General features: G+C 43.2%; 1 long non-coding RNA gene across 1 annotated transcript in view; it reads right to left on the reverse strand.

Annotated features, from left to right (window-relative positions):
- LOC137320580 (uncharacterized) overlaps positions 1-9917 on the reverse strand; it is a 33009-nt gene extending 23092 nt beyond the window's left edge. Inside the window, exon 1 of the long non-coding RNA XR_010962592.1 lies at positions 9878-9917. This is a non-coding gene — a long non-coding RNA (uncharacterized lncRNA). The remainder of the gene's footprint in view (positions 1-9877) is intronic.
- Between the last annotated feature and the right edge of the window lie 4713 nt (positions 9918-14630).

Below are 14630 nucleotides of genomic sequence, written 5' to 3' on the forward strand. Positions count from 1 at the left end.
GCACACTGATCAAGTGCATATTCTCCTTACTTTACATGATGCCGATGTTCATTATCTGCACGTGCGCAAACGCCTTCACCAAGATGGCGTCTAGCGCCGTGGCATTCCGGATGCCATTTTGGGACCTTAGGAGGCCGCATGGCGCCTGAAAAATGGATGCTGCACAGCCCAATTTCTAGCCCATCCTATCAGTCCTGGTATTATCCTTATGAATCTTTCTTGCATCCTCTCCAATGCCTCTACATCAATTCTATACTATGGAGACCAGAATGGCACACACAATATTTCTGATGAAAGATCCACACTCAAAACATTAATTTTTCACTTCAGTTGTTGACGGGAGGGGCAGTGGAATTGGAGAAAGCACTCAAAAATTACAGTGCGTCGGACAAAATAAGTATGTAAGCAGATTAGTGGCAGATGAAATTTAATGCAGGAGAATGTAAGGTATTGCACATATAAGCAACTCTGTTCCCCATGCTCTGAAGTCTCCTCCCCAGTCCTGCTGGACAACAGGATCCTCCTCTTAAGACTAACCCCCACACCGCCCCACCACCCCCATTCCCAAATCCCAGGACTCTCACTCAATGCTCACAAACCCCATAGGTTGCATTCCCACTGTTCTCTCCTTCTAGGACCACCCCCAATGATCTTAGATCATGAGGAGATCCCTCCCGATGATCCTAGATCCCAGAACTGCCCCATCCTCTCTCTGCAGTGTTCCAGGAGCTGTGGGAGCCCCTTCATGTACTGTCAGAACCCCTCAAAATATTGCTGGACCCTGAAACCCCATCCTAGTACTGCCAGACCCCAAACCCCAATCTCAAGATAATGGGTTGGTCATTTAGGACCGAGTTGAGGAGAAATTTCTACACTCAGAAGGTTGTGAATCTTTGGAATTCTTTACCCCAGAGTGCTGTGGATGCTTAGTCATTGAGTATATTCAAGACTGAAATCGATAGATTTTTGGACACTAAGGGAATCAAGGGATATGGGGATAGGACAGAAGAGTGGATTTGAGGTAGAAGATCAGCCATGATCTTATCGAACGTAGAAGCAGGCTCAAAGGGCCATATAGCCTATTCCTGCTCCTATTTCTTATATTCTTATGACAATTGCAATTACAAAGCATCCAGTATTGAAAATACGAAATCTGATAGAGATATAAAGAAAGGAATACCTAAGTAAGGGGCCTTGCATTGAGCTATGTATGTCTGCTCCTCATTCTAAAGAAAGAAAGAAAGAAAGAACTTGCATTTATACAGTACTTTTCACAACCTCAGAAAGTCCCAAAGCGCTTTCCAGCCAATGAAGTATTTTTGAAGTGTAGTCACTGTTGTAATGTAGGAAATGCGGCAGCCAAATTGCCCACAGCAAGGTCCCACAAACATCAATGAGATAATGACTAGAAAATCTGCTTTTGTGATGTTGGATGCAGGATAAATATTGGCCAGGACACTGGGGAGAACTCCCCTGCTCTTCTTCGAAATAGTCCCATTGCACCTCCGACAGTACTGCACTCTCTCAGTGCAGTGGAATGTCAGCCTAGATTTTGTGCTCAAGTCACTGGAGTGGAACTTGAACGCACAAACTCTGACTCAGGGGTGAGGATGCAACCGCTGAGCCATGGCTGACATTAGCCAAATTTCTCTTCCCCTTTAGGTTCCCACATCCTATGTTCTTCAAGTAATAAAGGAGACAAGGGACATGTTTACAAATTTCTTGAGGCAACCCGGCACGGACTCGATGGGCCGAATGGCCACCTTCCGTGCTGTAACCCTTCTATGATAACCAGTAGAAAGTGCATAAAAGCATCCATGGTAATTCACCTCTGCTTTTTCCTTCTTTCTTGCTCTGTAGGGAAAACCCTGATCTCTACTCGGCACCTCGATTGATGGACATGGCAAAGATTAGGGATCCACTGTGTGGGAAACTAAAAGGTCAAGTCCATATCCTACCAATCCTACAGTGCATCAGAATAACAAAATGTGGTTCCACTGCACTGTTCCAATTCAAGGATTTTAAGAAAATTTAAACATTCACTGGATTTTAATTTAATCACTTAAAGCTACAAGCTGTATTATTAATCTGTATTGAACATGAATTGTTAAACAATAGTAATCATTAGGAATGGTACGTTCTTACCCCTTAGGTAAGATCCAGGTAATTTTTTACTTTAATTAATGTGTGACTTGAATAACCCTGTTTCCTAGTTCCTTCATGGACACTGTATTAATTTACTTCAGTGGAGTCAACCTGCTAGGAAGGTGCAAACCAAGGAGCTCGCTCTGCAGTCTGTCTATTCTTAACATGGCTGTCACTAATGGAGGAATTGTTGCCTATTATCCAACATGCACAACGTGCATCTTCTGTAACACTCATTGTTAATTGTTTTAAAGACCTACATGATGACTTATCATTTTGTTAAAAAAACAAATTTATCAACACCCATTTTACAGATCCCAGTTAACTGAATGCCTGTTAATTTTCAATTGCAAATAATAAATACTTTCCAGAAAGCAATTAAAATTCTGTGGTACAGTCTAGTGCCTTCATGTGTATCAACTACATTAGATTATTCCGCTAATAAGGGCTTACAGTCAGAGTAATAGGCTCCATAAGTCTGTAGTTACTGAATAAAAATAATGGACTCATTTTTATTTGTCTTTTCATTAGCCCATTCCAAATTATTTTTACTCTGTGTGCAAGATCGCCATAAAATGGCTCCTAAGGGAAATATATTTTATTACTAACGATTCCTAACTATGTGCTAAAAAGATCCAAAGAGAAGTGAATGAATCCTGCGGAAGGAAAATTGTAAAAGGGTCACCAAGAATCAGTGCAAAGTTTATGGTGCACTTATGATATAAAGTATCCCGATGAATGGTGATGAATAATTTGTTACTAAGTTTCCTGCAATGTTGTCCGACAGATGCCACCCAATGGCATCAAATAAAACTGGGCTTGTGTAGATTTGACACGCCAAATATCACCTTGCACTTTATACTTGGTTTTAAACAGTATTTCACTATTTCTAATTAAATAAAGCAGTGTGTGAAATGGTTTGGTGCGTAGAAGGAATATAGCCTATGAACAGGATTACTGGAAGATTGTAGCTGTGTTTTTATCGTGGAATCTGTGAAGAATTGGCCTGCTGTGCTGCGTGACTTGTCCCTCCTCATTGGTGCTGCTGCTGCTGCTTGGGAGGAACGAACTGTGTAGCAGCTTTCTGCGGTAATTCTGGCGATAGTTTTGTGAAATGAGGAACTGCCGCTCACAGTGTGCAGCACAGCTCCACCCGAGAGCAGCATTATCGAGTATCAGTGGTGAGGACTGAATAAGGGAAGGGCGATCGTGAACTGGGGAGCGAGAGAGAAGGAAGTGCCAGCATGAACTGGGGGAACATAGGAACAGGAGGAGGCCATTCAGCCCCTCGAGCCAGTTCAACCATTCAATGAGATCATGACTGATCTGTACCTCAACTCCATTTGCATGACTGTGAAGCTTAACATAAATATTATACACAGATGGAATTGAGTTGTTGGATTAAATTATTTTTTCTGGATTTGGTGTTGGTGTTAATATTTATAGTGAAGTGAAGGCAAAACCCAAGTAAGCAATTGCATGGTGGTTGCAAGGGTGGTGGTGATAAAGGTTGCAATACTGTTGATGTATTGGGGATAGGAGAGAAGGTTTACGTAAATCGTTCTTGGATGAGTTGCTCTCTAAGAGGTCTGGCAGCTAGGGGCACTGGGGGTTATTGCTGCTCATGCTCTTCCTCCACCTCCTACTCCTCATCCTCCACTTCTTGTTGCCCAGGTGGTGGTCAGGAACAGGTCCCTCATTATCGCAAAGTTATGCAGCTTGCAGCACATGATCGCAAATCTGGATACCCATTCAGGGGTGTCCTGCAAAGCTCCTCCCAAAAGGTCCAGGCAAAGAAGCGTTGCTTGAGCATGCCAAATGTCTGCTCTATGATGTTGCTGGTGGTAGCGTGGTTCTTGTCGTAGGCCAGCTCTGCAGCTGTGCCCAGGTTCTTGACAGGAGTTATGATCCATGTCTGAAGGGGATAGCCCTTGTCGCCCAGTACCCAACCTCTAACCTGACAGCCTGGTTGTAATAAAGGCAGCACAGAGGACTTGCGCAGGATGAATGAATCATGACTTCTGCTAGGAAACTGGGCACAGACCTGCATGATGCACTGCCTGTGGTCGCAAACAAGCTGGACGTTGAGGGAGTGGAATCGCTTTCTATTCAGAAAGATGCCAGGCTGGTGATGGGGAGCAAGTAAGGCAATGTGATTGCAGTCTATGGTACCTTGGACCCTGGGGGATCCTGCAATATGGGCGAAGCCTAGTGCTCTCTCATCCTGCTTCACTCTCTCCATTGAGAAATAGATGTAGGTCTTCCTCCTGATGTAGAGAACCTCAGTGACCTCACTGAAACAGCAGTGCACAGTAAACTGGGTGGTGTCGCTGCAGCCTGGAAAGGTCCTGATACATAAAAGCTAAGGGTAACATTGACCTTGAAAGCCAGAGGCAGCGCTGTCCATGCCCTGGTTCCAGGCTGCAGCAGGTGACACAGCACAGCAACAGCATCCTTGTGCGATGCCACTTGACACATTGCCCCTCAGTGAAGTTAAAGTAGAAGAACTGCTCCCTGGAATCCTGCTGTGTGCATGGCCTCCTGCACAGTACCCTCCTCCTCCCTCTTCGCCCAGCTGCTCCTGCTCTGTCCTGTCTTCTTGGCTGCTCCCCCCTCGTCCTCTAGCCCCAAAGGCTCCCAGAACAACTGTGACTGCAGCACAACTGTAATGAAGGCAGACAAAAGCAGTCCAGCACCTGCAAAAAGTTGTTAGCAGAAGTCAGAAATCCGTTGTAGAAGGCAGAAAATAGGCAGGAAAAAGCACCCAGGTTAACCAGCAGCCTGAAAGGACAAACCACAATTAATGCATGGAGGGGATGAGCCCTTTAAATAGCACTGCTGAAGGATCCTTGCTGCCTGTTAGTGGCATGATTTGCTGATTGACTTTATCACGTGGCGGGTCAGGTGCTGGGGTAGCCCAATTTCACAAAAGAGTCTTACAACAAACGTTGGACCCTTAGTTAAATATTGTAATGAGTGTTTTTAATACTGCCAGTGCATGCCCTAAATGCCTATGGAGGATCCTGATCCAATATGGTGGGCAGTGTACTTGCATCGCGGAATGAGCGTGCGTACGCCGCCCACCATATTGGTCCCTTATGTTCCTGTTTCACGCATGTAAAATGGGTACAGCATGATCAAATTTCTAGGCTATTGTCTCTAGGACGCCTCAAATGCTGGTGTGTGTCCAGCTTCCCAAGAGGTATGTGAGAGAGGCCAGGGAATGACATCCTCCATTTTTTCCTGTGCAGATGTGCCTGTAGATTGACAAACAAACCTCCTCCCCTCCCCCCCACCCAACACATATATATATACATTGATAATTCCACAGTTGTGATTTGCAACTCAATGCTTGAGGAACTAACGAAACAAACTGCATTCAAACAAACCTCGAGCAACATGTTGGAGTCCCAACACACTGTACCACCACTTGGCAAGTTTTGCATATAATTAAGTTTCTAATTCTTACTATTTTCAGTTGAACTGACAATTTTCCAGGCTGATCTGGGCTTGAAAGCTCGACTGCTAATTGACAATTGTGAACTATGACCTTCATAGTATTACTGGTGATTTAGTGAGAAATAATATGCAGTTGATTACAAGGAAGTTTGTTAGCCTGTACATAATAATAACTTTATTTTTACCGCATAACCTACTAGCAGGACCAAGGAAATGACTGTCTCTTTGGACTGGCTGGATTTAATATTTTCAGTTTAATATTGGGCCAGGATTTGCTGTCGAAATAACGGTGAGGCTAATGGCACTCACAGTTATTTATGCACAAATGGTACAGCAACTTCAGGCGAGGGGCAGATGCGCGGTTAAACGCGGAAATCTAAAAGTTGCTGTCCCAGTTGTGCCGTTCCGCCGTTAGCTCCTTGAAAATGCTATCTCGCCGTCTGCCACCATTGAAATACATTGAACGGCGTGAAGTTACTATATTTGCGCGGTAGCTACGAACTAAACTCACCACAGAATGTTAAGTCTTGTCCATTTCAAGTCTAAATACCCTTTTAACAAGTGTTAATTACTACCAAACAACCTCTCTAGCACTGAAAATTAACCATTCCAAGTGTGGAGTCTCACTCCTTCAGGTTTTAATTGTTGTTGGAGATTTTTAAAATCTATAATGAAAACATTTTTTTTTACTTTTCCCTTTTGTCTTTTTTTTCTCTCTTAATCCAGTCTTTCCCTTTCTTTATTTCTCTTTCTGTACCTGATTTGACATTGAATTCACCCACTCTAATTTACACTTCCTTCTCAGTCCTTGCACTGTTAATTTCACAATCCTTCAATCTGATCAGTTAAAGAGATACACAGTTGTTTGCCCTGTTCACTCAGGTCCCAGATGCCCTGTTTCTCTCACTGTGACGTTATCAGCTCGCACTTTTAGCAACTTGCCACGTAAAAAAATTAAAAATCTAAATGGGCAAGGGCAAGTCTAACTAATGGCAGATGCCATGAGATGCTCTGCTCAAAGCAAATTATGGCCCATTCTTTCTAGATTTAAAAAAAAAGCTGCACAAGGTGCACAAGGCATCACAATTTTGTGGTTCAGGTTAGATGGACCAGAGGGTCATTTCCTGTCCGCCGTTGTTCGTATGTTCGTAAATGCTTTAAATCTGAAATAAAAGCAGAAAATGCACAGCAAGTATTTCAGCATCTGAAAAGAAACAAGACAGGTTAACATTAACTTTAATTTTCCCTTTTCGAATGCTGATGGACCTGCAGCGTACTTCCAGCATTTTCTGTTTTATTTACTGTTGTTTCCAGCAGGTCTCTAACATACATTTGGTACATGGGTGACACTCCTACCATGCACATGACGCACAAGTGCACATTTCCAGCCCGTGACTTATGTCTACTTTTTAAAATAATTCTCAGGATGTGGGCATAGCTGGCAAGGTCAGCATTTATTGTCCATCCCTGTTGGCCCTGTTTGATAGAAACATAGAAACTAGGAGCAGGAGTAGGCCATTTGGCCCTTCAAGCCTGCTCCTCCATTCAATATGATCACGGCTGATCCTCTATCTCAATACCATATTACCGCTCTCTCCCCATACCCCTTGATGCCTTTTATGGCTAGAGATCTATCTAGCGCCTTCTTAAATATATTCAGTGACTTGGCCTCCACAGCCTTCTGTGGTAGAGAATTCCACAGGTTCATCACCTCTGAATGAAGAAATTTCTCCTCATCTCAGTTTTAAATGTCCTACCCCGTATCCTGAGACTGTGACCCCTTGTTCTGGACCCCACCCCAACCAGGGGAAACATCCTCCCTGCATCCAGTCTGTCTAGCCCTGTCAGAATTTTATATGTTTCAATGAGATCCCCTCTCATTCTTCTAAACTCGAGTGAATACAGGCCGAGTCAACCCAATCTCTCCTCATACGACAGTCCTGCCATCCCAGGAATCAGTCTGGTGAACCTTCGCTGCACTCCCTCTATGGCAAATATATCCTTTCTTAGGTAAGGAGACAAAAACTGCACACAATACTCCAGGTGTGGTCTCACCAAGACCCTGTATAACTGCAGTAAGATGTCCTTGCTCCTGTACTCAAATCCTCTTGCAATGAAGGTCAACATATCACTTGTCTTCCTAACTGCTTGCTGCACCTGCATGTTTGCTTTCAGTGACTGGTGTACAAGGATACCCAGGTCCCTTTGTACATCAACATTTCCCAATCTATCACCATTTAAATAATACTCTGCCTTTCTATTTTTCCTTCCGAAGTGGATAACTTCACATTTATCCACATTATACTGCATCTGCCATGTATTTGCCCATTCACTCAACTTGTCTAAATCGCCTTGAAGCCTCTTTGCATCCTCCTCACGATCCCACCTAATTTTGTGTCATCAGCAAACTTGGAAATATTACATTTGATTCCCTCATCCAAATCATTGATATATATTGTGAATAGCTGGGGCCCAAGCACTGATCCCTGCGGTGCCCCACTAGTCTCTGCCTGCCACCCTGAAAAAGTCCCATTTATTCCTACTCTCTGTTTCCTGTCTATTAACCAATTTTCAATCCATGCCAGTATAATACCACCAATCCCATGTACTTTAATTTTGCATACTAACCTCTACTGTGGGACTTTATCAAAGGGCTGCTGAAAATCCAAATAAACCACATCCACTGGTTCTCCCTTATCTATTCTACCAGTTACATCCTCAAAAAACTCCAGTAGGTTTGTCAAACATGATTTCCCTTTCATAAATCCATGTTGACTTTGTCTAATTCTGTTGATATTTTCTAAGTGTCCTGTTATTACATCCTTTATAATGGGGTAACGAAGGCATGGATAAGGGTTTCAGCAGCAGATGAGCTGAGGCAGGGGCTGAGACGGGCGGAGACGGAGGTGGAAGCAGGCAGTCTTAGCGATGGGTCGGAAGCTCAGCTCAGGGTAAAATAGGATGATGAGGTTATGAACAGTCTGGTTCCGTCTCAGATATTGGCCAGGGAGGGGGATGGAGTCAGTGGCTAGGGAACAGAGTCTGTGGTGGGGATTGAAGACAATGGCTTCAGTCTTCCCACTATTAGGTGTCAGCTGTGACTCAGTGGTAGCACTCTAGCCTCTGAGTCAGAAGATCGTGGGTTCAAGTGTCACTGCAGGATTTGTGCGCATAATGTAGGTTAACACTCCAGTGCAGTACTGAGAGAGAGCTGCACTGTCAGAGGTGCCGTCTTTATGATGAGACATTAAACCGAGGTCTCGTCTGCCCTAAGGTGGATGTAAAAGATCCTATGGCACTATTTTGAAGAAGAGCAGGAAGTTCTCCCGATGCCCTGGCTAATAAATATCCCTCAACAACATCACTAAAACAGACTATCTGTTCATTATCACATTGCTGTTTATGGGACCTTGGTGTGTGCAATTTGGCTTCTGCATTTCTTAAATTACAACAGTGACTACACTTCAAAATGTACTTAATTGGCTGTAAAGCACTTTGGGACGTCCTGAGGCTGTGAAAGGTGCTATATAAATGCAAGTTCTTTCTTTCTTTAAGGATAAAAGATCAGCTCCCAGGCTTTAATGAATTCATCATATAGGGTAGAGCTGTACGTAGAAACAAGGTGTGATAACTTGGCTGATTGTTGTGGGGTGGGCAGAGACTTGGATAGGAAAAGATTGACATTATCCTATTTTCCCTTCTTATTTACTTTGTTGGCCAGCCACTGAGCAACACTGATAAGACAGTCTAAGAGCAGTACCTAGCCCAACCCTCCAAAGTACAGGAGGTACATAATGGCAAGCAATGGAAGAAAGCAGATGGACCCAGATATTGCTTAAAAAAGAATGGTGAGTTCAACAGTGCTCACCGTTGGTAGTGACGAAATTGAGGAGCAAGTTCCAGCATTCACACATGCACAATGAAACATGGAAATCCAGAACTTGCTGTTCCCGCTTCGCTGGTGATATGACAGCTTCATATTAAAGCAATATCGCCAGCTGGAATCAGTGGAAACAGTGGACCAGCACCAACTTGCTCATCTATGCAGCTGGAAAGTAACTAATAACACCACAAAACAGGTACTCAGGTCTCAGCTAAGTTTAAATAGTCTTAATGACTGCCAAACAACTAAAAATTAACTTTTAAAATATGGAGTCTCATTACTCCTTAATTTTACTATTCCCTTCTGTCCCTTTTATTTAATTCGATTATTTCTTACCCTCTCTTATTTCGCTGTCTATAACTGTTTTTACCAATGATTTTAGTGTCGTACCTTTCACTTCCTGGATTTTCCAACTTGCAGAAAACGCTTTGCAGCTTGTCAAGAAAGCTGCAATCTGATTGGTTGAGGGGAGAGAATGATCCTCTCGCTTCTCCCATGGGTCCTAGCTTCACTGGACCAAACACTGGGCTTTCTCCGCTTCCTGTCAGAGGTAGTACACCCAGTAAAGACAACGGTAAGTTAATGGGTTAGTACAAATCTGGTGTTGGTTCGCTGCTCGGAGCAATTTCTGGGCCATGGAGACTGGGTGAAATATTATGTGTATAAATAAGCATTTGATACTTGTTATAAAAATGATTCATGTGAAACATCAACATATGATGCACTATTTCCTTCAGATAGAGGTTCATGAATAAAAGATAAATGAGTTTGAATGATATACAGTTTAGGAGAAAAATTCATAATGTGACTGCTATTATGTTAAAATAATATACAGCAAAGAACACTGGGGGCTTTCAACAGCTAAGCAGAAAGTCCATATTTCGTTTGAAGCATAGTTTTATTCTGTGCTCTCCTGGGAGACGTTTTATCAAAGGCAAAGACACAGTGATAGAACAGCTGGTGTTATGCAATTGAAAGCCAGACGGTGTTTGCACATTTGTTGTAAAATTGGGTTTAATGGATCACTGCCTGCACAAAATATAAAAAGCACACTTTACAGTAAAAAGCAGAATTTTAAGTGAACCTGATGAACCTAAATAAAAAAAAAATGCAGTATTCGCTGTTAAAGATGACTCAGACAGTTCAGTTTCCAGAGGCTGCATGGATAGTCCAGTTTCTGGAGGTCGAAGCCCTGGGGAGACCTTTAGGGCATAGATCTTGTCCAGGCAGGGCAGCACAGATCTCCACCTTCCTCCGGCCCAACATGTGTCAGCCCCAACCTCATAAAAACACCACCTACAGTGTGACATTTTTTTTCCTATTTCCCACACCAGCCAACCTATGGACTCACTAAGTGACATATCCAAATTAGGGACTGTCTTATGCTGGAGAACCTTGTCCACTAGGAACTGGGCTGCGACTGACCAAACTCATTTCACATCTGTCAGAGAAGACTTTTATCTCATCAGTATGGGCTAGATTTGAACCCAGGTCCCAGAGGTGATGGCTAGTGTCTAACCCAAAGCGCTACATAGTTTCCATAAAATTCAACATCTAACCATTCCCTTGAGCAAAGATTTTAGCCCCAATTTTAAATGGGGATGGGAATAGGGTGTACGGGGGCTGAAGGGGCCAGCAATCTGTCCGATCCCGAGCCTGAGGCCGGGAGATTTTAACTCCCGTGCCTTAGTTGTGTGTCTCGATACTGACTCCCGCCTGAGACGGGCGGGAATGATGTCAACTCCGGCAGGCAGGTGTGGAAATTCATGGGAGGGGACAGGTAACTATCGGGGACCCAAGAAAATGGTCTGTAGCAAGGTAAACAGGCGAGTGGGGGAGGGTTCGAAAAGTTCATGATCGGGGATGGGGGGAAGCCAAGGACAGGAAAGGCCTAAGGTATCCTTGTGGGACCAGAAGGAGCACATTGAACCTGTAAAAAGTAAAAAAATAAATAAACTTTCCAGGGCCTCCCGTGGCCAGGAGGCTGCCAGTCGCCAGCTTTTGCTGGCAGGTCTGAGACTGGGCGGCACTTAGCAGGCCCTCGGTTACAATGGTGTGGCAGCCCGATGACGCCATTGGGACACAACTTTGTCATTTAAATTAGGCCTCCGCTCCTCTGGGGTGGGCGGCATTCCCTTGCCTGATTTCAGGTAAGTTAAAATGGTGGGAGGTGAGAATACATAGGGAGCACGGCACAAAGTCCCCACCCATCATCATAAACCCCTGTCCACACCATTTCCACTTTCTTGTGATTGTTTAACTGAGCCATGGAAACAATCTACCACTAGTAACCCAATCATAACCCATCAAAATCTTGAAGATCTCTGTCAGGTCACTCTTTAACTTTAGCTGGAAAGAAAAAATCCCTATCATCACAAATTTCCCTTCACAACTGTAACCCCTTATTCCTGGCAACATCCTGGTAAATTTATCCTTCCTATATCAGGTTGCCAAAACTCATAGACAATACTCCAACTGAAGTCTAGAATTCTGCTCAGTGACAGAGGTTTATGCTCCAGTTATATTACACCAAGCTACACAATATTAAGAACATTGTTTGAAGAGGATGTAATCAGGCAGCTGTGATTTGCACCACTCAAGTCAGGGAATGTAAGCTCCACACATGTATATTTAGACAGAGGAACAAGCCTCTGCTCAATGGCTTCAGATTGAAATCTCTAAAATTAGAAGTGAGCCGTCGGGATAGAAGTTGGTTGCACGCAATTTATGATCACAAAAATATAGTGCCTTTCAGGACCTCAGGACATCCCAAAGTACTTCACAACCAATGAAATATAGTCAGTGCTAAATTGCAGGGAAAACACAGCAGCCAATTTGCACACAGCAAGTTTCCACAAATAGCAATAAGACAAACGACCAGATAATCAGTTTTAGTGATGTAGGTTAAGGGATAAATATTGGCTAGGACACTAGGAGAATGCCCCTGCTCTTCTCCAAATTTATTTATGTCCACCTTAGAGGGCAGATAGGGCCTAGGTTTAACATCTCATCCACACCTCTGAGAATACAGAACTCCCTCAGTCCTTTACTGAAGTTCTTTATATTCATTCTCGGGATATGGGTGACGATCCGGATTCTTTCCCCTCAGTCTGGTTCAGTAATAACTGAAGTCGAATACATTTTAAAATTCAACACATCTTTAATAGCAGGGTTCTTAGTCTGCAGCATTGATTTGGACTCCTGATAGAGTCCCTCTATGCTGGCAGAGCAAGAAGAACAACATACAGAAATCCACACGTTTTTATACAAATCAATAGGGTTGGAACATACTTAACTTCACACAGGTTTGACTGATTTGTTTACTTCTCACATTTGTGGATTGCTTTATACTATATTTTTGCACACTATTTTTTCACATACTTTTAGTGGGTGTGATTATAATCAACGCTCCGAGCTGTTCCAGCTTTCCGACTTTTCCTATCACAATGATCCTGATAGTTTTTTTAATCTATCCTGTTAATTTTTAACCTCTTTTTAAACCACAGCCAATCACAAAATAAACATTCAAAATGCCAATTTTTTGAAGATCCCATGTCTGGAATTTAACATGCCCACACTTTATAAGAACCAGAATTTAATAGGTCACTTAACCTCAATAACTCCAATTTTAATTCGGCAGTATCAGAATTAAACACACGACAAGACAGATACATTACACAAAGGAAGAAAACACACAAGACACAGTAAGAAGGGGGCGTGGCCCACAACACCGACAAAAAAAACACTGATCAAGACAGGCTTTTTAAAGGGACAGTACACTTAAACAACAGAACCTTTCTTTTTCGGGTCTCTGTCTTTTAAACATTTGTCTAGTCACTTAATTCTATCCACATTTTTTTCTTACAGTACTGTCTCCATAAAGCAATTAGTTCTTTGGCTGAGGTACCTCTGTTATTTTTCCAAATTAATTCCTGAGCCTTTTTTTCGGCATCTAAGTTTTATCAATAGTTCCTGTTTATATCCAATCATCAGGAACTTAAACCCTGACTACCCTCAGTGATATTAACCACTGACCTACCGCTTACAAGTTATTCCCTCAGTGATATTCGACCACTGACCTCCTCCTGCTATTTTTGTGTATTCGCCAGACTGACCTGAATCTTGTAAGGACGCCACACGAGTGTTAGCGATTGGACGATTCGTCGTCAGACTGACGGATTGGAGGAAAACCGACGTAGTAAATGAAGACTACTTACATCGGGGCGCCATTTCCTTCCTCCGTGTCTGAGACAATCCGCCTCTTACTCCGCGAACTCTCGGTGAACGACCGTTAAGATCCCACCGCTGCCACCAAATGACGATCCGGATTCTTTCCCCTCAGTCTGGTTCAGTAATAACTGAAGTCGAATACATTTTAAAATTCAACACATCTTTAATAGCAGGGTTCTTAGTCTGCAGCATTGATTTGGACTCCTGATAGAGTCCCTCTATGCTGGCAGAGCAAGAACAACAACATACAGAAATCCACACGTTTTTATACAAATCAATAGGGTTGGAACATACTTAACGAGGGTCAACACCAATCATAAGCCGGGCATAGGTTGCCATGCGAGGTTACATTATTGCCGGCCAATCATAGATCGTCCATGTGCTGATCATGCTGCTGTGAGACATCAAAGGGGATAACTTCCTCACTTTCCAACTTGGAATGTTCTTCCCTGTTCCTTCTGTTCCTTATCTCCCAACCTGGAATGTCTTTCAACTTTGGCTAAGCTCGTTACCTATATTGATCTGCCATAAACATGGAGACATTCAGACCAGTCCTTGACTCACATCAAAGACCTATCATTGATAAGACAATGCAGGCCTGCTGACTAAGCAAACATATGGCCCAGCAGGAGGGCCAGGCCACTTGTATCAATCTCAGTTACTAACTAATTAACCCTTTCTAACCATTTTGCATTCTGCTTCTTTGCCACGTAGGCATTTTAATATTTTACTGAAAACTGACCACGTAGGGATTCTCATGGGCATCCCTAGGTGCCCTGGGAAAGTGGTGGTGGGTCACCTTTTTGAACTGCCACTGTTTATATTCTTTGCAAGGGCAATTAGGGACGGGCAATAAATGCCGGCCTTGCCAGCGACGCCCACATCCCGTGAACGAATAAAAAAATATATATAA

Source organism: Heptranchias perlo, chromosome 4 (genome assembly GCF_035084215.1).
Source record: "Heptranchias perlo isolate sHepPer1 chromosome 4, sHepPer1.hap1, whole genome shotgun sequence".
Classification (NCBI taxonomy): Eukaryota; Metazoa; Chordata; class Chondrichthyes; order Hexanchiformes; family Hexanchidae; genus Heptranchias; species Heptranchias perlo.